The 21,079-nt window shown below is 45.2% G+C and overlaps 25 non-coding genes across 25 annotated transcripts; all 25 read left to right on the top strand.

The window, feature by feature from the left end:
- The first annotated feature begins 1,134 nt into the window (after nucleotides 1–1,134).
- Nucleotides 1,135–1,253, top strand: LOC142515237 (5S ribosomal RNA). The gene has a single exon (XR_012811093.1). It is a non-coding gene; the product is annotated as a 5S ribosomal RNA (ribosomal RNA).
- Nucleotides 1,254–1,936: 683 nt separating this feature from the next.
- Nucleotides 1,937–2,055, top strand: LOC142514903 (5S ribosomal RNA). Its single transcript, XR_012810776.1, has one exon. It is a non-coding gene; the product is annotated as a 5S ribosomal RNA (ribosomal RNA).
- A 683-nt stretch (nucleotides 2,056–2,738) lies between these two features.
- LOC142514915 (5S ribosomal RNA) lies at nucleotides 2,739–2,857 on the top strand. The gene has a single exon (XR_012810787.1). It is a non-coding gene; the product is annotated as a 5S ribosomal RNA (ribosomal RNA).
- Nucleotides 2,858–3,540: 683 nt separating this feature from the next.
- Nucleotides 3,541–3,659, top strand: LOC142513242 (5S ribosomal RNA). Its single transcript, XR_012809199.1, has one exon. It is a non-coding gene; the product is annotated as a 5S ribosomal RNA (ribosomal RNA).
- Nucleotides 3,660–4,340: 681 nt separating this feature from the next.
- LOC142514194 (5S ribosomal RNA) lies at nucleotides 4,341–4,459 on the top strand. The gene has a single exon (XR_012810100.1). It is a non-coding gene; the product is annotated as a 5S ribosomal RNA (ribosomal RNA).
- Nucleotides 4,460–5,140: 681 nt separating this feature from the next.
- LOC142514926 (5S ribosomal RNA) lies at nucleotides 5,141–5,259 on the top strand. The gene has a single exon (XR_012810798.1). It is a non-coding gene; the product is annotated as a 5S ribosomal RNA (ribosomal RNA).
- Nucleotides 5,260–5,939: 680 nt separating this feature from the next.
- LOC142513243 (5S ribosomal RNA) lies at nucleotides 5,940–6,058 on the top strand. The gene has a single exon (XR_012809200.1). It is a non-coding gene; the product is annotated as a 5S ribosomal RNA (ribosomal RNA).
- Nucleotides 6,059–6,739: 681 nt separating this feature from the next.
- LOC142513244 (5S ribosomal RNA) lies at nucleotides 6,740–6,858 on the top strand. Its single transcript, XR_012809201.1, has one exon. It is a non-coding gene; the product is annotated as a 5S ribosomal RNA (ribosomal RNA).
- A 683-nt stretch (nucleotides 6,859–7,541) lies between these two features.
- On the top strand, nucleotides 7,542–7,660 carry LOC142514939 (5S ribosomal RNA). Its single transcript, XR_012810810.1, has one exon. It is a non-coding gene; the product is annotated as a 5S ribosomal RNA (ribosomal RNA).
- Nucleotides 7,661–8,341: 681 nt separating this feature from the next.
- On the top strand, nucleotides 8,342–8,460 carry LOC142514951 (5S ribosomal RNA). The gene has a single exon (XR_012810821.1). It is a non-coding gene; the product is annotated as a 5S ribosomal RNA (ribosomal RNA).
- A 682-nt stretch (nucleotides 8,461–9,142) lies between these two features.
- LOC142514963 (5S ribosomal RNA) lies at nucleotides 9,143–9,261 on the top strand. The gene has a single exon (XR_012810832.1). It is a non-coding gene; the product is annotated as a 5S ribosomal RNA (ribosomal RNA).
- A 682-nt stretch (nucleotides 9,262–9,943) lies between these two features.
- Nucleotides 9,944–10,062, top strand: LOC142514974 (5S ribosomal RNA). Its single transcript, XR_012810843.1, has one exon. It is a non-coding gene; the product is annotated as a 5S ribosomal RNA (ribosomal RNA).
- A 682-nt stretch (nucleotides 10,063–10,744) lies between these two features.
- On the top strand, nucleotides 10,745–10,863 carry LOC142513245 (5S ribosomal RNA). Its single transcript, XR_012809202.1, has one exon. It is a non-coding gene; the product is annotated as a 5S ribosomal RNA (ribosomal RNA).
- Nucleotides 10,864–11,544: 681 nt separating this feature from the next.
- LOC142514985 (5S ribosomal RNA) lies at nucleotides 11,545–11,663 on the top strand. Its single transcript, XR_012810854.1, has one exon. It is a non-coding gene; the product is annotated as a 5S ribosomal RNA (ribosomal RNA).
- A 682-nt stretch (nucleotides 11,664–12,345) lies between these two features.
- Nucleotides 12,346–12,464, top strand: LOC142514997 (5S ribosomal RNA). The gene has a single exon (XR_012810865.1). It is a non-coding gene; the product is annotated as a 5S ribosomal RNA (ribosomal RNA).
- Nucleotides 12,465–13,145: 681 nt separating this feature from the next.
- LOC142515008 (5S ribosomal RNA) lies at nucleotides 13,146–13,264 on the top strand. Its single transcript, XR_012810876.1, has one exon. It is a non-coding gene; the product is annotated as a 5S ribosomal RNA (ribosomal RNA).
- Nucleotides 13,265–13,944: 680 nt separating this feature from the next.
- LOC142515020 (5S ribosomal RNA) lies at nucleotides 13,945–14,063 on the top strand. The gene has a single exon (XR_012810887.1). It is a non-coding gene; the product is annotated as a 5S ribosomal RNA (ribosomal RNA).
- Nucleotides 14,064–14,745: 682 nt separating this feature from the next.
- Nucleotides 14,746–14,864, top strand: LOC142515032 (5S ribosomal RNA). Its single transcript, XR_012810898.1, has one exon. It is a non-coding gene; the product is annotated as a 5S ribosomal RNA (ribosomal RNA).
- A 680-nt stretch (nucleotides 14,865–15,544) lies between these two features.
- Nucleotides 15,545–15,663, top strand: LOC142515044 (5S ribosomal RNA). Its single transcript, XR_012810909.1, has one exon. It is a non-coding gene; the product is annotated as a 5S ribosomal RNA (ribosomal RNA).
- Nucleotides 15,664–16,346: 683 nt separating this feature from the next.
- LOC142515057 (5S ribosomal RNA) lies at nucleotides 16,347–16,465 on the top strand. The gene has a single exon (XR_012810921.1). It is a non-coding gene; the product is annotated as a 5S ribosomal RNA (ribosomal RNA).
- Nucleotides 16,466–17,147: 682 nt separating this feature from the next.
- LOC142515069 (5S ribosomal RNA) lies at nucleotides 17,148–17,266 on the top strand. The gene has a single exon (XR_012810932.1). It is a non-coding gene; the product is annotated as a 5S ribosomal RNA (ribosomal RNA).
- A 681-nt stretch (nucleotides 17,267–17,947) lies between these two features.
- LOC142515081 (5S ribosomal RNA) lies at nucleotides 17,948–18,066 on the top strand. Its single transcript, XR_012810943.1, has one exon. It is a non-coding gene; the product is annotated as a 5S ribosomal RNA (ribosomal RNA).
- A 682-nt stretch (nucleotides 18,067–18,748) lies between these two features.
- LOC142515093 (5S ribosomal RNA) lies at nucleotides 18,749–18,867 on the top strand. The gene has a single exon (XR_012810954.1). It is a non-coding gene; the product is annotated as a 5S ribosomal RNA (ribosomal RNA).
- Nucleotides 18,868–19,549: 682 nt separating this feature from the next.
- Nucleotides 19,550–19,668, top strand: LOC142515104 (5S ribosomal RNA). The gene has a single exon (XR_012810965.1). It is a non-coding gene; the product is annotated as a 5S ribosomal RNA (ribosomal RNA).
- A 682-nt stretch (nucleotides 19,669–20,350) lies between these two features.
- LOC142515116 (5S ribosomal RNA) lies at nucleotides 20,351–20,469 on the top strand. Its single transcript, XR_012810976.1, has one exon. It is a non-coding gene; the product is annotated as a 5S ribosomal RNA (ribosomal RNA).
- The last annotated feature ends 610 nt before the right edge of the window (nucleotides 20,470–21,079 follow it).

Here is a 21,079-nt window from a genome sequence, read left to right on the forward strand (position 1 = left end):
ATAATAATAGCTTTACATTCGTTATTTCCTTTTCTTATTTTTTTTCTATTTTCTGGGACATTTATCGTATTGTTGTCGTGAGCCGGTTCTGTGCGAAGGGTATGACGCAGATTACTCCGGAGACGGTTAACTATTAAAACAATTATTTCGACTGTTTTAATCCATAATTTACGTAAACGGTCGCGACAGGAGGTCTTCCCAGGGAGGTCACCCATCCTACCTTCTCTGCCATCGCGCAGAACGCTTAACTTCATGGTTATGATTGGGCGAGAGCAGTGCCGCGTGTTGTCCATCGCCGCCCGCTCCACCACTACTCGAGGATATAAGAAAACTCCCACTCAATGTCGGGTGCGATCATACCGACTAATGCAACCGACCCATCAGAACTCGAATTGCTGCTTGGGCGAGAGCAGTACTAGGATGGGTTGACCCCCCTGAAGTCTCGTGTTGCAACCCTTTTCGTGTTTTTCCTATTTTTGATTACTTGTTGACAGACGATTTTCGGCTCAAATCATCTGAATCTCGATCGAGACCAGATAAGACATGTGAAATGAAAGTAGCTCGGGCACTGCCGATTTGGACAAAATTGTAGGCTAATTTGATTGTAAACGGCAAACGGACGAGACTCATTACTACGCAATGAGCTGACGAGATTTTAGCCGAATTCTTCTCTAAGACCCTCTAATTTGCGATTTAACGCTTCTGTTAAGCTTTCGTTTCCTCGAGAAATCCGCTTAGGAAGTTCGAAATTCGATTCCGGTTCCATTTTATCGTATCCCAGGCATAATAATAGCTTACATTCGTTATTTCCTTCTTCTTATTTTTTTTCTATTTTCTGGGAACATTTATCGATTTTGTTGTCGTGAGCCGGTTCTGTGCGGAAGGGTATGACGCAGATTACTCCGGAGACGGTTAACTCATTAAAAACAATTATTTCGACTGTTTTATCCATAATTTACGTAAACGTCGCGACACGAGGTCTTCCCAGGGAGGTCACCCATCCTAGCTCTGCCATCGCGCCAGAACGCTTAACTTCATGGTTATGATTGGGCGAGAGCAGTGCCGCGTGTTGTCCATCGCCGCCCGCTCCACACGTACTCGAGGGATATAAGAATAAACATCCCACTCAATGTCGGGTGCGATCATACCAGCACTAATGCACCGGATCCCATCAGAACTACGAAGTTAAGCGTGCTTGGGTGAGAGCAGTACTAGGATGGGTGACCCCCTGGGAAGTCCTCGTGTTGCAACCCTTTTCGTGTTTTTCTATTTTTGATTACTTGTTGATAGACGATTTTCGGCTCAAATCATCTGAATCTCGATCGGGACCAGATAAGACATGTGAAATGAAAGTAGCTCGGGCACTGCCGGATTTGGACAAAATTGTAGGCTAATTTGATTGTAAACGGGCAAACGGACGAGACTCATTATTACGCAATGAGCTGACGAGATTTAGCCGAATTCCTTCTCTAAGACCCTCTAATTTGCGATTTAACGCTTCTGTTAAGCTTTCGTTTCCTCGAGAAATCCGCTTAGGAAGTTCGAAATTCGATTCCGGTTCCATTTTATCGTATCCCAGGCATAATAATAGCTTTACATTCGTTATTTTCCTTCTTCTTATTTTTTTTCTATTTTCTGGGAACATTTATCGATTATTGTTGTCGTGAGCCGGTTCTGTGCGGAAGGGTATGACGCAGATTACTCCGGAGACGGTTAACTCATTAAAAACAATTATTTCGACTGTTTTATCCATAATTTACGTAAACGGTCGCGACACGAGGTCTTCCCAGGGAGGTCACCCATCCTAGCTCTGCCATCGCGCCAGAACGCTTAACTTCATGGTTATGATTGGGCGAGAGCAGTGCCGCGTGTTGTCCATCGCCGCCCGCTCCACACGTACTCGAGGGATATAAGAATAAACATCCCACTCAATGTCGGGTGCGATCATACCAGCACTAATGCACCGGATCCCATCAGAACTCCGAAGTTAAGCGTGCTTGGGCGAGAGCAGTACTAGGATGGGTGACCCCCTGGGAAGTCCTCGTGTTGCACCCTTTTCGTGTTTTTCTATTTTTGATTACTTGTTGACAGACGATTTTCGGCTCAAATCATCTGAATCTCGATCGGGACCAGATAAGACATGTGAAATGAAAGTAGCTCGGGCACTGCCGGATTTGGACAAAATTGTAGGCTAATTTGATTGTAAACGGGCAAACGGACGAGACTCATTACTACGCAATGAGCTGACGAGATTTTAGCCGAATTCCTTCTCTAAGACCCTCTAATTTGCGATTTAACGCTTCTGTTAAGCTTTCGTTTCATCGATGAAATCCGCTTAGGAAGTTCGAAATTCGATTCCGGTTCCATTTTATCGTATCCCAGGCATAATAATAGCTTTACATTCGTTATTTCCTTCTTCTTATTTTTTTTCTATTTTCTGGGAACATTTATCGATATTTGTTGTCGTGAGCCGGTTCTGTGCGGAAGGGTATGACGCAGATTACTCCGGAGACGGTTAACTCATTAAAAACAATTATTTCGACTGTTTTATCCATAATTTACGTAAACGGTCGCGACACGAGGTCTTCCCAGGGAGGTCACCCATCCTACCTCTGCCATCGCGCCAGAACGCTTAACTTCATGGTTATGATTGGGCGAGAGCAGTGCCGCGTGTTGTCCATCGCCGCCCGCTCCACACGTACTCGAGGGATATAAGAATAAACATCCCACTCAATGTCGGGTGCGATCATACCAGCACTAATGCACCGGATCCCATCAGAACTCCGAAGTTAAGCGTGCTTGGGCGAGAGCAGTACTAGGATGGGTGACCCCCTGGGAAGTCCTCGTGTTGCACCCTTTTCGTGTTTTTCTATTTTTGATTACTTGTTGACAGACGATTTTCGGCTCAAATCATCTGAATCTCGATCGGGACCAGATAAGACATGTGAAATGAAAGTAGCTCGGGCACTGCCGGATTTGGACAAAATTGTAGGCTAATTTGATTGTAAACGGGCAAACGGACGAGACTCATTACTACGCAATGAGCTGACGAGATTTTAGCCGAATTCCTTCTCTAAGACCCTCTAATTTGCGATTTAACCGCTTCTGTTAAGCTTTCGTTTCCTCGAGAAATCCGCTTAGGAAGTTCGAAATTCGATTCCGGTTCCATTTTATCGTATCCCAGGCATAATAATAGCTTTACATTCGTTATTTCCTTCTTCTTATTTTTTTTCTATTTTCTGGGAACATTTATCGATTTTTGTTGTCGTGAGCCGGTTCTGTGCGGAAGGGTATGACGCAGATTACTCCGGAGACGGTTAACTCATTAAAAACAATTATTTCGACTGTTTTATCCATAATTTACGTAAACGGTCGCGACACGAGGTCTTCCCAGGGAGGTCACCCATCCTACCTCTGCCATCGCGCCAGAACGCTTAACTTCATGGTTATGATTGGGCGAGAGCAGTGCCGCGTGTTGTCCATCGCCGCCCGCTCCACACGTACTCGAGGGATATAAGAATAAACATCCCACTCAATGTCGGGTGCGATCATACCAGCACTAATGCACCGGATCCCATCAGAACTACGAAGTTAAGCGTGCTTGGGCGAGAGCAGTACTAGGATGGGTGACCCCCTGGGAAGTCCTCGTGTTGCACCCTTTTCGTGTTTTTCTATTTTTGATTACTTGTTGACAGACGATTTTCGGCTCAAATCATCTGAATCTCGATCGGGACCAGATAAGACATGTGAAATGAAAGTAGCTCGGGCACTGCCGGATTTGGACAAAATTGTAGGCTAATTTGATTGTAAACGGGCAAACGGACGAGACTCATTACTACGCAATGAGCTGACGAGATTTTAGCCGAATTCCTTCTCTAAGACCCTCTAATTTGCGATTTAACGCTTCTGTTAAGCTTTCGTTTCCTCGAGAAATCCGCTTAGGAAGTTCGAAATTCGATTCCGGTTCCATTTTATCGTATCCCAGGCATAATAATAGCTTTACATTCGTTATTTCCTTCTTCTTATTTTTTTTCTATTTTCTGGGAACATTTATCGATTTTGTTGTCGTGAGCCGGTTCTGTGCGGAAGGGTATGACGCAGATTACTCCGGAGACGGTTAACTCATTAAAAACAATTATTTCGACTGTTTTATCCATAATTTACGTAAACGGTCGCGACACGAGGTCTTCCCAGGGAGGTCACCCATCCTAGCTCTGCCATCGCGCCAGAACGCTTAACTTCATGGTTATGATTGGGCGAGAGCAGTGCCGCGTGTTGTCCATCGCCGCCCGCTCCACACGTACTCGAGGGATATAAGAATAAACATCCCACTCAATGTCGGGTGCGATCATACCAGCACTAATGCACCGGATCCCATCAGAACTACGAAGTTAAGCGTGCTTGGGTGAGAGCAGTACTAGGATGGGTGACCCCCTGGGAAGTCCTCGTGTTGCACCCTTTTCGTGTTTTTCTATTTTTGATTACTTGTTGATAGACGATTTTCGGCTCAAATCATCTGAATCTCGATCGGGACCAGATAAGACATGTGAAATGAAAGTAGCTCGGGCACTGCCGGATTTGGACAAAATTGTAGGCTAATTTGATTGTAAACGGGCAAACGGACGAGACTCATTACTACGCAATGAGCTGGCGAGATTTTAGCCGAATTCCTTCTCTAAGACCCTCTAATTTGCGATTTAACGCTTCTGTTAAGCTTTCGTTTCATCGAGAAATCCGCTTAGGAAGTTCGAAATTCGATTCCGGTTCCATTTTATCGTATCCCAGGCATAATAATAGCTTTACATTCGTTATTTCCTTCTTCTTATTTTTTTTCTATTTTCTGGGAACATTTATCGATTTTGTTGTCGTGAGCCGGTTCTGTGCGGAAGGGTATGACGCAGATTACTCCGGAGACGGTTAACTCATTAAAAACAATTATTTCGACTGTTTTATCCATAATTTACGTAAACGGTCGCGACACGAGGTCTTCCCAGGGAGGTCACCCATCCTACCTCTGCCATCGCGCCAGAACGCTTAACTTCATGGTTATGATTGGGCGAGAGCAGTGCCGCGTGTTGTCCATCGCCGCCCGCTCCACACGTACTCGAGGGATATAAGAATAAACATCCCACTCAATGTCGGGTGCGATCATACCAGCACTAATGCACCGGATCCCATCAGAACTCCGAAGTTAAGCGTGCTTGGGCGAGAGCAGTACTAGGATGGGTGACCCCCTGGGAAGTCCTCGTGTTGCACCCTTTTCGTGTTTTTCTATTTTTGATTACTTGTTGATAGACGATTTTCGGCTCAAATCATCTGAATCTCGATCGGGACCAGATAAGACATGTGAAATGAAAGTAGCTCGGGCACTGCCGGATTTGGACAAAATTGTAGGCTAATTTGATTGTAAACGGGCAAACGGACGAGACTCATTACTACGCAATGAGCTGACGAGATTTTAGCCGAATTCCTTCTCTAAGACCCTCTAATTTGCGATTTAACGCTTCTGTTAAGCTTTCGTTTCATCGAGAAATCCGCTTAGGAAGTTCGAAATTCGATTCCGGTTCCATTTTATCGTATCCCAGGCATAATAATAGCTTTACATACGTTATTTCCTTCTTCTTATTTTTTTCTATTTTCTGGGAACATTTATCGATTTTGTTGTCGTGAGCCGGTTCTGTGCGGAAGGGTATGACGCAGATTACTCCGGAGACGGTTAACTCATTAAAAACAATTATTTCGACTGTTTTATCCATAATTTACGTAAACGGTCGCGACACGAGGTCTTCACAGGGAGGTCACCCATCCTAGCTCTGCCATCGCGCCAGAACGCTTAACTTCATGGTTATGATTGGGCGAGAGCAGTGCCGCGTGTTGTCCATCGCCGCCCGCTCCACACGTACTCGAGGGATATAAGAATAAACATCCCACTCAATGTCGGGTGCGATCATACCAGCACTAATGCACCGGATCCCATCAGAACTACGAAGTTAAGCGTGCTTGGGCGAGAGCAGTACTAGGATGGGTGACCCCCTGGGAAGTCCTCGTGTTGCACCCTTTTCGTGTTTTTCTATTTTTGATTACTTGTTGACAGACGATTTTCGGCTCAAATCATCTGAATCTCGATCGGACCAGATAAGACATGTGAAATGAAAGTAGCTCGGGCACTGCCGGATTTGGACAAAATTGTAGGCTAATTTGATTGTAAACGGGCAAACGGACGAGACTCATTACTACGCAATGAGCTGACGAGATTTTAGCCGAATTCCTTCTCTAAGACCCTCTAATTTGCGATTTAACGCTTCTGTTAAGCTTTCGTTTCCTCGAGAAATCCGCTTAGGAAGTTCGAAATTCGATTCCGGTTCCATTTTATCGTATCCCAGGCATAATAATAGCTTTACATTCGTTATTTCCTTCTTCTTATTTTTTTTCTATTTTCTGGGAACATTTATCGATTTTTGTTGTCGTGAGCCGGTTCTGTGCGGAAGGGTATGACGCAGATTACTCCGGAGACGGTTAACTCATTAAAAACAATTATTTCGACTGTTTTATCCATAATTTACGTAAACGGTCGCGACACGAGGTCTTCCCAGGGAGGTCACCCATCCTAGCTCTGCCATCGCGCCAGAACGCTTAACTTCATGGTTATGATTGGGCGAGAGCAGTGCCGCGTGTTGTCCATCGCCGCCCGCTCCACACGTACTCGAGGGATATAAGAATAAACATCCCACTCAATGTCGGGTGCGATCATACCAGCACTAATGCACCGGATCCCATCAGAACTACGAAGTTAAGCGTGCTTGGGCGAGAGCAGTACTAGGATGGGTGACCCCCTGGGAAGTCCTCGTGTTGCACCCTTTTCGTGTTTTTCTATTTTTGATTACTTGTTGATAGACGATTTTCGGCTCAAATCATCTGAATCTCGATCGGGACCAGATAAGACATGTGAAATGAAAGTAGCTCGGGCACTGCCGGATTTGGACAAAATTGTAGGCTAATTTGATTGTAAACGGGCAAACGGACGAGACTCATTACTACGCAATGAGCTGACGAGATTTTAGCCGAATTCCTTCTCTAAGACCCTCTAATTTGCGATTTAACGCTTCTGTTAAGCTTTCGTTTCATCGATGAAATCCGCTTAGGAAGTTCGAAATTCGATTCCGGTTCCATTTTATCGTATCCCAGGCATAATAATAGCTTTACATTCGTTATTTCCTTCTTCTTATTTTTTTTCTATTTTCTGGGAACATTTATCGATTTTGTTGTCGTGAGCCGGTTCTGTGCGGAAGGGTATGACGCAGATTACTCCGGAGACGGTTAACTCATTAAAAACAATTATTTCGACTGTTTTATCCATAATTTACGTAAACGGTCGCGACACGAGGTCTTCCCAGGGAGGTCACCCATCCTAGCCTCTGCCATCGCGCCAGAACGCTTAACTTCATGGTTATGATTGGGCGAGAGCAGTGCCGCGTGTTGTCCATCGCCGCCCGCTCCACACGTACTCGAGGGATATAAGAATAAACATCCCACTCAATGTCGGGTGCGATCATACCAGCACTAATGCACCGGATCCCATCAGAACTCCGAAGTTAAGCGTGCTTGGGCGAGAGCAGTACTAGGATGGGTGACCCCCTGGGAAGTCCTCGTGTTGCACCCTTTTCGTGTTTTTCTATTTTTGATTACTTGTTGACTAGACGATTTTCGGCTCAAATCATCTGAATCTCGATCGGGACCAGATAAGACATGTGAAATGAAAGTAGCTCGGGCACTGCCGGATTTGGACAAAATTGTAGGCTAATTTGATTGTAAACGGGCAAACGGACGAGACTCATTACTACGCAATGAGCTGACGAGATTTTAGCCGAATTCCTTCTCTAAGACCCTCTAATTTGCGATTTAACGCTTCTGTTAAGCTTTCGTTTCATCGATGAAATCCGCTTAGGAAGTTCGAAATTCGATTCCGGTTCCATTTTATCGTATCCCAGGCATAATAATAGCTTTACATTCGTTATTTCCTTCTTCTTATTTTTTTTCTATTTTCTGGGAACATTTATCGATTTTGTTGTCGTGAGCCGGTTCTGTGCGGAAGGGTATGACGCAGATTACTCCGGAGACGGTTAACTCATTAAAAACAATTATTTCGACTGTTTTATCCATAATTTACGTAAACGGTCGCGACACGAGGTCTTCCCAGGGAGGTCACCCATCCTACCTCTGCCATCGCGCCAGAACGCTTAACTTCATGGTTATGATTGGGCGAGAGCAGTGCCGCGTGTTGTCCATCGCCGCCCGCTCCACACGTACTCGAGGGATATAAGAATAAACATCCCTCAATGTCGGGTGCGATCATACCAGCACTAATGCACCGGATCCCATCAGAACTCCGAAGTTAAGCGTGCTTGGGCGAGAGCAGTACTAGGATGGGTGACCCCCTGGGAAGTCCTCGTGTTGCACCCTTTTCGTGTTTTTCTATTTTTGATTACTTGTTGACAGACGATTTTCGGCTCAAATCATCTGAATCTCGATCGGGACCAGATAAGACATGTGAAATGAAAGTAGCTCGGGCACTGCCGGATTTGGACAAAATTGTAGGCTAATTTGATTGTAAACGGGCAAACGGACGAGACTCATTACTACGCAATGAGCTGACGAGATTTTAGCCGAATTCCTTCTCTAAGACCCTCTAATTTGCGATTTAACGCTTCTGTTAAGCTTTCGTTTCCTCGAGAAATCCGCTTAGGAAGTTCGAAATTCGATTCCGGTTCCATTTTATCGTATCCCAGGCATAATAATAGCTTTACATTCGTTATTTCCTTCTTCTTATTTTTTTTCTATTTTCTGGGAACATTTATCGATTTTTGTTGTCGTGAGCCGGTTCTGTGCGGAAGGGTATGACGCAGATTACTCCGGAGACGGTTAACTCATTAAAAACAATTATTTCGACTGTTTTATCCATAATTTACGTAAACGGTCGCGACACGAGGTCTTCCCAGGGAGGTCACCCATCCTAGCTCTGCCATCGCGCCAGAACGCTTAACTTCATGGTTATGATTGGGCGAGAGCAGTGCCGCGTGTTGTCCATCGCCGCCCGCTCCACACGTACTCGAGGGATATAAGAATAAACATCCCACTCAATGTCGGGTGCGATCATACCAGCACTAATGCACCGGATCCCATCAGAACTCCGAAGTTAAGCGTGCTTGGGCGAGAGCAGTACTAGGATGGGTGACCCCCTGGGAAGTCCTCGTGTTGCACCCTTTTCGTGTTTTTCTATTTTTGATTACTTGTTGACAGACGATTTTCGGCTCAAATCATCTGAATCTCGATCGGGACCAGATAAGACATGTGAAATGAAAGTAGCTCGGGCACTGCCGGATTTGGACAAAATTGTAGGCTAATTTGATTGTAAACGGGCAAACGGACGAGACTCATTACTACGCAATGAGCTGACGAGATTTTAGCCGAATTCCTTCTCTAAGACCCTCTAATTTGCGATTTAACGCTTCTGTTAAGCTTTCGTTTCCTCGAGAAATCCGCTTAGGAAGTTCGAAATTCGATTCCGGTTCCATTTTATCGTATCCCAGGCATAATAATAGCTTTACATTCGTTATTTCCTTCTTCTTATTTTTTTTCTATTTTCTGGGAACATTTATCGATTTTTGTTGTCGTGAGCCGGTTCTGTGCGGAAGGGTATGACGCAGATTACTCCGGAGACGGTTAACTCATTAAAAACAATTATTTCGACTGTTTTATCCATAATTTACGTAAACGGTCGCGACACGAGGTCTTCCCAGGGAGGTCACCCATCCTAGCTCTGCCATCGCGCCAGAACGCTTAACTTCATGGTTATGATTGGGCGAGAGCAGTGCCGCGTGTTGTCCATCGCCGCCCGCTCCACACGTACTCGAGGGATATAAGAATAAACATCCCACTCAATGTCGGGTGCGATCATACCAGCACTAATGCACCGGATCCCATCAGAACTCCGAAGTTAAGCGTGCTTGGGCGAGAGCAGTACTAGGATGGGTGACCCCCTGGGAAGTCCTCGTGTTGCACCCTTTTCGTGTTTTTCTATTTTTGATTACTTGTTGACAGACGATTTTCGGCTCAAATCATCTGAATCTCGATCGGGACCAGATAAGACATGTGAAATGAAAGTAGCTCGGGCACTGCCGGATTTGGACAAAATTGTAGGCTAATTTGATTGTAAACGGGCAAACGGACGAGACTCATTACTACGCAATGAGCTGACGAGATTTTAGCCGAATTCCTTCTCTAAGACCCTCTAATTTGCGATTTAACGCTTCTGTTAAGCTTTCGTTTCCTCGAGAAATCCGCTTAGGAAGTTCGAAATTCGATTCCGGTTCCATTTTATCGTATCCCAGGCATAATAATAGCTTTACATTCGTTATTTCCTTCTTCTTATTTTTTTTCTATTTTCTGGGAACATTTATCGATTTTTGTTGTCGTGAGCCGGTTCTGTGCGGAAGGGTATGACGCAGATTACTCCGGAGACGGTTAACTCATTAAAAACAATTATTTCGACTGTTTTATCCATAATTTACGTAAACGGTCGCGACACGAGGTCTTCCCAGGGAGGTCACCCATCCTAGCTCTGCCATCGCGCCAGAACGCTTAACTTCATGGTTATGATTGGGCGAGAGCAGTGCCGCGTGTTGTCCATCGCCGCCCGCTCCACACGTACTCGAGGGATATAAGAATAAACATCCCACTCAATGTCGGGTGCGATCATACCAGCACTAATGCACCGGATCCCATCAGAACTACGAAGTTAAGCGTGCTTGGGCGAGAGCAGTACTAGGATGGGTGACCCCCTGGGAAGTCCTCGTGTTGCACCCTTTTCGTGTTTTTCTATTTTTGATTACTTGTTGATAGACGATTTTCGGCTCAAATCATCTGAATCTCGATCGGGACCAGATAAGACATGTGAAATGAAAGTAGCTCGGGCACTGCCGGATTTGGACAAAATTGTAGGCTAATTTGATTGTAAACGGGCAAACGGACGAGACTCATTACTACGCAATGAGCTGACGAGATTTTAGCCGAATTCCTTCTCTAAGACCCTCTAATTTGCGATTTAACGCTTCTGTTAAGCTTTCGTTTCCTCGAGAAATCCGCTTAGGAAGTTCGAAATTCGATTCCGGTTCCATTTTATCGTATCCCAGGCATAATAATAGCTTTACATTCGTTATTTCCTTCTTCTTATTTTTTTTCTATTTTCTGGGAACATTTATCGATTTTGTTGTCGTGAGCCGGTTCTGTGCGGAAGGGTATGACGCAGATTACTCCGGAGACGGTTAACTCATTAAAAACAATTATTTCGACTGTTTTATCCATAATTTACGTAAACGGTCGCGACACGAGGTCTTCCCAGGGAGGTCACCCATCCTAGCTCTGCCATCGCGCCAGAACGCTTAACTTCATGGTTATGATTGGGCGAGAGCAGTGCCGCGTGTTGTCCATCGCCGCCCGCTCCACACGTACTCGAGGGATATAAGAATAAACATCCCACTCAATGTCGGGTGCGATCATACCAGCACTAATGCACCGGATCCCATCAGAACTCCGAAGTTAAGCGTGCTTGGGCGAGAGCAGTACTAGGATGGGTGACCCCCTGGGAAGTCCTCGTGTTGCACCCTTTTCGTGTTTTTCTATTTTTGATTACTTGTTGACAGACGATTTTCGGCTCAAATCATCTGAATCTCGATCGGGACCAGATAAGACATGTGAAATGAAAGTAGCTCGGGCACTGCCGGATTTGGACAAAATTGTAGGCTAATTTGATTGTAAACGGGCAAACGGACGAGACTCATTACTACGCAATGAGCTGACGAGATTTTAGCCGAATTCCTTCTCTAAGACCCTCTAATTTGCGATTTACCGCTTCTGTTAAGCTTTCGTTTCCTCGAGAAATCCGCTTAGGAAGTTCGAAATTCGATTCCGGTTCCATTTTATCGTATCCCAGGCATAATAATAGCTTTACATTCGTTATTTCCTTCTTCTTATTTTTTTTCTATTTTCTGGGAACATTTATCGATTTTTGTTGTCGTGAGCCGGTTCTGTGCGGAAGGGTATGACGCAGATTACTCCGGAGACGGTTAACTCATTAAAAACAATTATTTCGACTGTTTTATCCATAATTTACGTAAACGGTCGCGACACGAGGTCTTCCCAGGGAGGTCACCCATCCTACCTCTGCCATCGCGCCAGAACGCTTAACTTCATGGTTATGATTGGGCGAGAGCAGTGCCGCGTGTTGTCCATCGCCGCCCGCTCCACACGTACTCGAGGGATATAAGAATAAACATCCCACTCAATGTCGGGTGCGATCATACCAGCACTAATGCACCGGATCCCATCAGAACTCCGAAGTTAAGCGTGCTTGGGCGAGAGCAGTACTAGGATGGGTGACCCCCTGGGAAGTCCTCGTGTTGCACCCTTTTCGTGTTTTTCTATTTTTGATTACTTGTTGACAGACGATTTTCGGCTCAAATCATCTGAATCTCGATCGGGACCAGATAAGACATGTGAAATGAAAGTAGCTCGGGCACTGCCGGATTTGGACAAAATTGTAGGCTAATTTGATTGTAAACGGGCAAACGGACGAGACTCATTACTACGCAATGAGCTGACGAGATTTTAGCCGAATTCCTTCTCTAAGACCCTCTAATTTGCGATTTAACGCTTCTGTTAAGCTTTCGTTTCCTCGAGAAATCCGCTTAGGAAGTTCGAAATTCGATTCCGGTTCCATTTTATCGTATCCCAGGCATAATAATAGCTTTACATTCGTTATTTCCTTCTTCTTATTTTTTTTCTATTTTCTGGGAACATTTATCGATTTTGTTGTCGTGAGCCGGTTCTGTGCGGAAGGGTATGACGCAGATTACTCCGGAGACGGTTAACTCATTAAAAACAATTATTTCGACTGTTTTATCCATAATTTACGTAAACGGTCGCGACACGAGGTCTTCCCAGGGAGGTCACCCATCCTACCTCTGCCATCGCGCCAGAACGCTTAACTTCATGGTTATGATTGGGCGAGAGCAGTGCCGCGTGTTGTCCATCGCCGCCCGCTCCACACGTACTCGAGGGATATAAGAATAAACATCCCACTCAATGTCGGGTGCGATCATACCAGCACTAATGCACCGGATCCCATCAGAACTCCGAAGTTAAGCGTGCTTGGGCGAGAGCAGTACTAGGATGGGTGACCCCCTGGGAAGTCCTCGTGTTGCACCCTTTTCGTGTTTTTCTATTTTGATTACTTGTTGACAGACGATTTTCGGCTCAAATCATCTGAATCTCGATCGGGACCAGATAAGACATGTGAAATGAAAGTAGCTCGGGCACTGCCGGATTTGGACAAAATTGTAGGCTAATTTGATTGTAAACGGGCAAACGGACGAGACTCATTACTACGCAATGAGCTGACGAGATTTTAGCCGAATTCCTTCTCTAAGACCCTCTAATTTGCGATTTACCGCTTCTGTTAAGCTTTCGTTTCCTCGAGAAATCCGCTTAGGAAGTTCGAAATTCGATTCCGGTTCCATTTTATCGTATCCCAGGCATAATAATAGCTTTACATTCGTTATTTCCTTCTTCTTATTTTTTTTCTATTTTCTGGGAACATTTATCGATTTTGTTGTCGTGAGCCGGTTCTGTGCGGAAGGGTATGACGCAGATTACTCCGGAGACGGTTAACTCATTAAAAACAATTATTTCGACTGTTTTATCCATAATTTACGTAAACGGTCGCGACACGAGGTCTTCCCAGGGAGGTCACCCATCCTAGCTCTGCCATCGCGCCAGAACGCTTAACTTCATGGTTATGATTGGGCGAGAGCAGTGCCGCGTGTTGTCCATCGCCGCCCGCTCCACACGTACTCGAGGGATATAAGAATAAACATCCCACTCAATGTCGGGTGCGATCATACCAGCACTAATGCACCGGATCCCATCAGAACTCCGAAGTTAAGCGTGCTTGGGCGAGAGCAGTACTAGGATGGGTGACCCCCTGGGAAGTCCTCGTGTTGCACCCTTTTCGTGTTTTTCTATTTTTGATTACTTGTTGACAGACGATTTTCGGCTCAAATCATCTGAATCTCGATCGGGACCAGATAAGACATGTGAAATGAAAGTAGCTCGGGCACTGCCGGATTTGGACAAAATTGTAGGCTAATTTGATTGTAAACGGGCAAACGGACGAGACTCATTACTACGCAATGAGCTGACGAGATTTTAGCCGAATTCCTTCTCTAAGACCCTCTAATTTGCGATTTAACGCTTCTGTTAAGCTTTCGTTTCCTCGAGAAATCCGCTTAGGAAGTTCGAAATTCGATTCCGGTTCCATTTTATCGTATCCCAGGCATAATAATAGCTTTACATTCGTTATTTCCTTCTTCTTATTTTTTTTCTATTTTCTGGGAACATTTATCGATTTTTGTTGTCGTGAGCCGGTTCTGTGCGGAAGGGTATGACGCAGATTACTCCGGAGACGGTTAACTCATTAAAAACAATTATTTCGACTGTTTTATCCATAATTTACGTAAACGGTCGCGACACGAGGTCTTCCCAGGGAGGTCACCCATCCTACCTCTGCCATCGCGCCAGAACGCTTAACTTCATGGTTATGATTGGGCGAGAGCAGTGCCGCGTGTTGTCCATCGCCGCCCGCTCCACACGTACTCGAGGGATATAAGAATAAACATCCCACTCAATGTCGGGTGCGATCATACCAGCACTAATGCACCGGATCCCATCAGAACTCCGAAGTTAAGCGTGCTTGGGCGAGAGCAGTACTAGGATGGGTGACCCCCTGGGAAGTCCTCGTGTTGCACCCTTTTCGTGTTTTTCTATTTTTGATTACTTGTTGACAGACGATTTTCGGCTCAAATCATCTGAATCTCGATCGGGACCAGATAAGACATGTGAAATGAAAGTAGCTCGGGCACTGCCGGATTTGGACAAAATTGTAGGCTAATTTGATTGTAAACGGGCAAACGGACGAGACTCATTACTACGCAATGAGCTGACGAGATTTTAGCCGAATTCCTTCTCTAAGACCCTCTAATTTGCGATTTACCGCTTCTGTTAAGCTTTCGTTTCCTCGAGAAATCCGCTTAGGAAGTTCGAAATTCGATTCCGGTTCCATTTTATCGTATCCCAGGCATAATAATAGCTTTACATTCGTTATTTCCTTCTTCTTATTTTTTTTCTATTTTCTGGGAACATTTATCGATTTTGTTGTCGTGAGCCGGTTCTGTGCGGAAGGGTATGACGCAGATTACTCCGGAGACGGTTAACTCATTAAAAACAATTATTTCGACTGTTTTATCCATAATTTACGTAAACGTCGCGACACGAGGTCTTCCCAGGGAGGTCACCCATCCTACCTCTGCCATCGCGCCAGAACGCTTAACTTCATGGTTATGATTGGGCGAGAGCAGTGCCGCGTGTTGTCCATCGCCGCCCGCTCCACACGTACTCGAGGGATATAAGAATAAACATCCCACTCAATGTCGGGTGCGATCATACCAGCACTAATGCACCGGATCCCATCAGAACTCCGAAGTTAAGCGTGCTTGGGCGAGAGCAGTACTAGGATGGGTGACCCCCTGGGAAGTCCTCGTGTTGCACCCTTTTCGTGTTTTTCTATTTTTGATTACTTGTTGACAGACGATTTTCGGCTCAAATCATCTGAATCTCGATCGGGACCAGATAAGACATGTGAAATGAAAGTAGCTCGGGCACTGCCGGATTTGGACAAAATTGTAGGCTAATTTGATTGTAAACGGGCAAACGGACGAGACTCATTACTACGCAATGAGCTGACGAGATTTTAGCCGAATTCCTTCTCTAAGACCCTCTAATTTGCGATTTACCGCTTCTGTTAAGCTTTCGTTTCCTCGAGAAATCCGCTTAGGAAGTTCGAAATTCGATTCCGGTTCCATTTTATCGTATCCCAGGCATAATAATAGCTTTACATTCGTTATTTCCTTCTTCTTATTTTTTTTTCTATTTTCTGGGAACATTTATCGATTTTTGTTGTCGTGAGCCGGTTCTGTGCGGAAGGGTATGACGCAGATTACTCCGGAGACGGTTAACTCATTAAAAACAATTATTTCGACTGTTTTATCCATAATTTACGTAAACGGTCGCGACACGAGGTCTTCCCAGGGAGGTCACCCATCCTACCTCTGCCATCGCGCCAGAACGCTTAACTTCATGGTTATGATTGGGCGAGAGCAGTGCCGCGTGTTGTCCATCGCCGCCCGCTCCACACGTACTCGAGGGATATAAGAATAAACATCCCACTCAATGTCGGGTGCGATCATACCAGCACTAATGCACCGGATCCCATCAGAACTCCGAAGTTAAGCGTGCTTGGGCGAGAGCAGTACTAGGATGGGTGACCCCCTGGGAAGTCCTCGTGTTGCACCCTTTTCGTGTTTTTCTATTTTTGATTACTTGTTGACAGACGATTTTCGGCTCAAATCATCTGAATCTCGATCGGGACCAGATAAGACATGTGAAATGAAAGTAGCTCGGGCACTGCCGGATTTGGACAAAATTGTAGGCTAATTTGATTGTAAACGGGCAAACGGACGAGACTCATTACTACGCAATGAGCTGACGAGATTTTAGCCGAATTCCTTCTCTAAGACCCTCTAATTTGCGATTTACCGCTTCTGTTAAGCTTTCGTTTCCTCGAGAAATCCGCTTAGGAAGTTCGAAATTCGATTCCGGTTCCATTTTATCGTATCCCAGGCATAATAATAGCTTTACATTCGTTATTTCCTTCTTCTTATTTTTTTTCTATTTTCTGGGAACATTTATCGATTTTTGTTGTCGTGAGCCGGTTCTGTGCGGAAGGGTATGACGCAGATTACTCCGGAGACGGTTAACTCATTAAAAACAATTATTTCGACTGTTTTATCCATAATTTACGTAAACGGTCGCGACACGAGGTCTTCCCAGGGAGGTCACCCATCCTAGCTCTGCCATCGCGCCAGAACGCTTAACTTCATGGTTATGATTGGGCGAGAGCAGTGCCGCGTGTTGTCCATCGCCGCCCGCTCCACACGTACTCGAGGGATATAAGAATAAACATCCCACTCAATGTCGGGTGCGATCATACCAGCACTAATGCACCGGATCCCATCAGAACTCCGAAGTTAAGCGTGCTTGGGCGAGAGCAGTACTAGGATGGGTGACCCCCTGGGAAGTCCTCGTGTTGCACCCTTTTCGTGTTTTTCTATTTTGATTACTTGTTGACAGACGATTTTCGGCTCAAATCATCTGAATCTCGATCGGGACCAGATAAGACATGTGAAATGAAAGTAGCTCGGGCACTGCCGGATTTGGACAAAATTGTAGGCTAATTTGATTGTAAACGGGCAAACGGACGAGACTCATTACTACGCAATGAGCTGACGAGATTTTAGCCGAATTCCTTCTCTAAGACCCTCTAATTTGCGATTTACCGCTTCTGTTAAGCTTTCGTTTCCTCGAGAAATCCGCTTAGGAAGTTCGAAATTCGATTCCGGTTCCATTTTATCGTATCCCAGGCATAATAATAGCTTTACATTCGTTATTTCCTTCTTCTTATTTTTTTTCTATTTTCTGGGAACATTTATCGATTTTTGTTGTCGTGAGCCGGTTCTGTGCGGAAGGGTATGACGCAGATTACTCCGGAGACGGTTAACTCATTAAAAACAATTATTTCGACTGTTTTATCCATAATTTACGTAAACGGTCGCGACACGAGGTCTTCCCAGGGAGGTCACCCATCCTAGCTCTGCCATCGCGCCAGAACGCTTAACTTCATGGTTATGATTGGGCGAGAGCAGTGCCGCGTGTTGTCCATCGCCGCCCGCTCCACACGTACTCGAGGGATATAAGAATAAACATCCCACTCAATGTCGGGTGCGATCATACCAGCACTAATGCACCGGATCCCATCAGAACTCCGAAGTTAAGCGTGCTTGGGCGAGAGCAGTACTAGGATGGGTGACCCCCTGGGAAGTCCTCGTGTTGCACCCTTTTCGTGTTTTTCTATTTTTGATTACTTGTTGACAGACGATTTTCGGCTCAAATCATCTGAATCTCGATCGGGACCAGATAAGACATGTGAAATGAAAGTAGCTCGGGCACTGCCGGATTTGGACAAAATTGTAGGCTAATTTGATTGTAAACGGGCAAACGGACGAGACTCATTACTACGCAATGAGCTGACGAGATTTTAGCCGAATTCCTTCTCTAAGACCCTCTAATTTGCGATTTACCGCTTCTGTTAAGCTTTCGTTTCCTCGAGAAATCCGCTTAGGAAGTTCGAAATTCGATTCCGGTTCCATTTTATCGTATCCCAGGCATAATAATAGCTTTACATTCGTTATTTCCTTCTTCTTATTTTTTTTCTATTTTCTGGGAACATTTATCGATTTTTGTTGTCGTGAGCCGGTTCTGTGCGGAAGGGTATGACGCAGATTACTCCGGAGACGGTTAACTCATTAAAAACAATTATTTCGACTGTTTTATCCATAATTTACGTAAACGGTCGCGACACGAGGTCTTCCCAGGGAGGTCACCCATCCTAGCTCTGCCATCGCGCCAGAACGCTTAACTTCATGGTTATGATTGGGCGAGAGCAGTGCCGCGTGTTGTCCATCGCCGCCCGCTCCACACGTACTCGAGGGATATAAGAATAAACATCCCACTCAATGTCGGGTGCGATCATACCAGCACTAATGCACCGGATCCCATCAGAACTCCGAAGTTAAGCGTGCTTGGGCGAGAGCAGTACTAGGATGGGTGACCCCCTGGGAAGTCCTCGTGTTGCACCCTTTTCGTGTTTTTCTATTTCTGATTACTTGTTGACAGACGAGTTTCGGCTCAAATCATCTGAATCTCGATCGGGACCAGATAAGACATGTGAAATGAAAGTAGCTCGGGCACTGCCGGATTTGGACAAAATTGTAGGCTAATTTGATTGTAAACGGGCAAACGGACGAGACTCATTACTACGCAATGAGCTGACGAGATTTTAGCCGAATTCCTTCTCTAAGACCCTCTAATTTGCGATTTACCGCTTCTGTTAAGCTTTCGTTTCCTCGAGAAATCCGCTTAGGAAGTTCGAAATTCGATTCCGGTTCCATTTTATCGTATCCCAAGCATAATAATAGCTTTACATTCGTTATTTCCTTCTTCTTATTTTTTTTCTATTTTCTGGGAACATTTATCGATTTTTGTTGTCGTGAGCCGGTTCTGTGCGGAAGGGTATGACGCAGATTACTCCGGAGACGGTTAACTCATTAAAAACAATTATTTCGACTGTTTTATCCATAATTTACGTAAACGGTCGCGACACGAGGTCTTCCCAGGGAGGTCACCCATCCTAGCTCTGCCATCGCGCCAGAACGCTTAACTTCATGGTTATGATTGGGCGAGAGCAGTGCCGCGTGTTGTCCATCGCCGCCCGCTCCACACGTACTCGAGGGATATAAGAATAAACATCCCACTCAATGTCGGGTGCGATCATACCAGCACTAATGCACCGGATCCCATCAGAACTCCGAAGTTAAGCGTGCTTGGGCGAGAGCAGTACTAGGATGGGTGACCCCCTGGGAAGTCCTCGTGTTGCACCCTTTTTCGTGTTTTTCTATTTTGATTACTTGTTGACAGACGATTTTCGGCTCAAATCATCTGAATCTCGATCGGGACCAGATAAGACATGTGAAATGAAAGTAGCTCGGGCACTGCCGGATTTGGACAAAATTGTAGGCTAATTTGATTGTAAACGGGCAAACGGACGAGACTCATTACTACGCAATGAGCTGACGAGATTTTAGCCGAATTCCTTCTCTAAGACCCTCTAATTTGCGATTTACCGCTTCTGTTAAGCTTTCGTTTCCTCGAGAAATCCGCTTAGGAAGTTCGAAATTCGATTCTGGTTCCATTTTATCGTATCCCAGGCATAATAATAGCTTTACATTCGTTATTTCCTTCTTCTTATTTTTTTTCTATTTTCTGGGAACATTTATCGATTTTTGTTGTCGTGAGCCGGTTCTGTGCGGAAGGGTATGACGCAGATTACTCCGGAGACGGTTAACTCATTAAAAACAATTATTTCGACTGTTTTATCCATAATTTACGTAAACGGTCGCGACACGAGGTCTTCCCAGGGAGGTCACCCATCCTAGCTCTGCCATCGCGCCAGAACGCTTAACTTCATGGTTATGATTGGGCGAGAGCAGTGCCGCGTGTTGTCCATCGCCGCCCGCTCCACACGTACTCGAGGGATATAAGAATAAACATCCCACTCAATGTCGGGTGCGATCATACCAGCACTAATGCACCGGATCCCATCAGAACTCCGAAGTTAAGCGTGCTTGGGCGAGAGCAGTACTAGGATGGGTGACCCCCTGGGAAGTCCTCGTGTTGCACCCTTTTCGTGTTTTTCTATTTTGATTACTTGTTGACAGACGAGTTTCGGCTCAAATCATCTGAATCTCGATCGGGACCAGATAAGACATGTGAAATGAAAGTAGCTCGGGCACTGCCGGATTTGGACAAAATTGTAGGCTAATTTGATTGTAAACGGGCAAACGGACGAGACTCATTACTACGCAATGAGCTGACGAGATTTTAGCCGAATTCCTTCTCTAAGACCCTCTAATTTGCGATTTACCGCTTCTGTTAAGCTTTCGTTTCCTCGAGAAATCCGCTTAGGAAGTTCGAAATTCGATTCCGGTTCCATTTTATCGTATCCGAGGCATAATAATAGCTTTACATTCGTTATTTCCTTCTTCTTATTTTTTTTCTATTTTCTGGGAACATTTATCGATTTTTGTTGTCGTGAGCCGGTTCTGTGCGGAAGGGTATGACGCAGATTACTCCGGAGACGGTTAACTCATTAAAAACAATTATTTCGACTGTTTTATCCATAATTTACGTAAACGGTCGCGACACGAGGTCTTCCCAGGGAGGTCACCCATCCTAGCTATGCCATCGCGCCAGAACGCTTAACTTCATGGTTATGATTGGGCGAGAGCAGTGC

The sequence above is a fragment of the Primulina tabacum genome, chromosome 10 (genome assembly GCF_025594145.1).
Source record: "Primulina tabacum isolate GXHZ01 chromosome 10, ASM2559414v2, whole genome shotgun sequence".
Classification (NCBI taxonomy): Eukaryota; Viridiplantae; Streptophyta; class Magnoliopsida; order Lamiales; family Gesneriaceae; genus Primulina; species Primulina tabacum.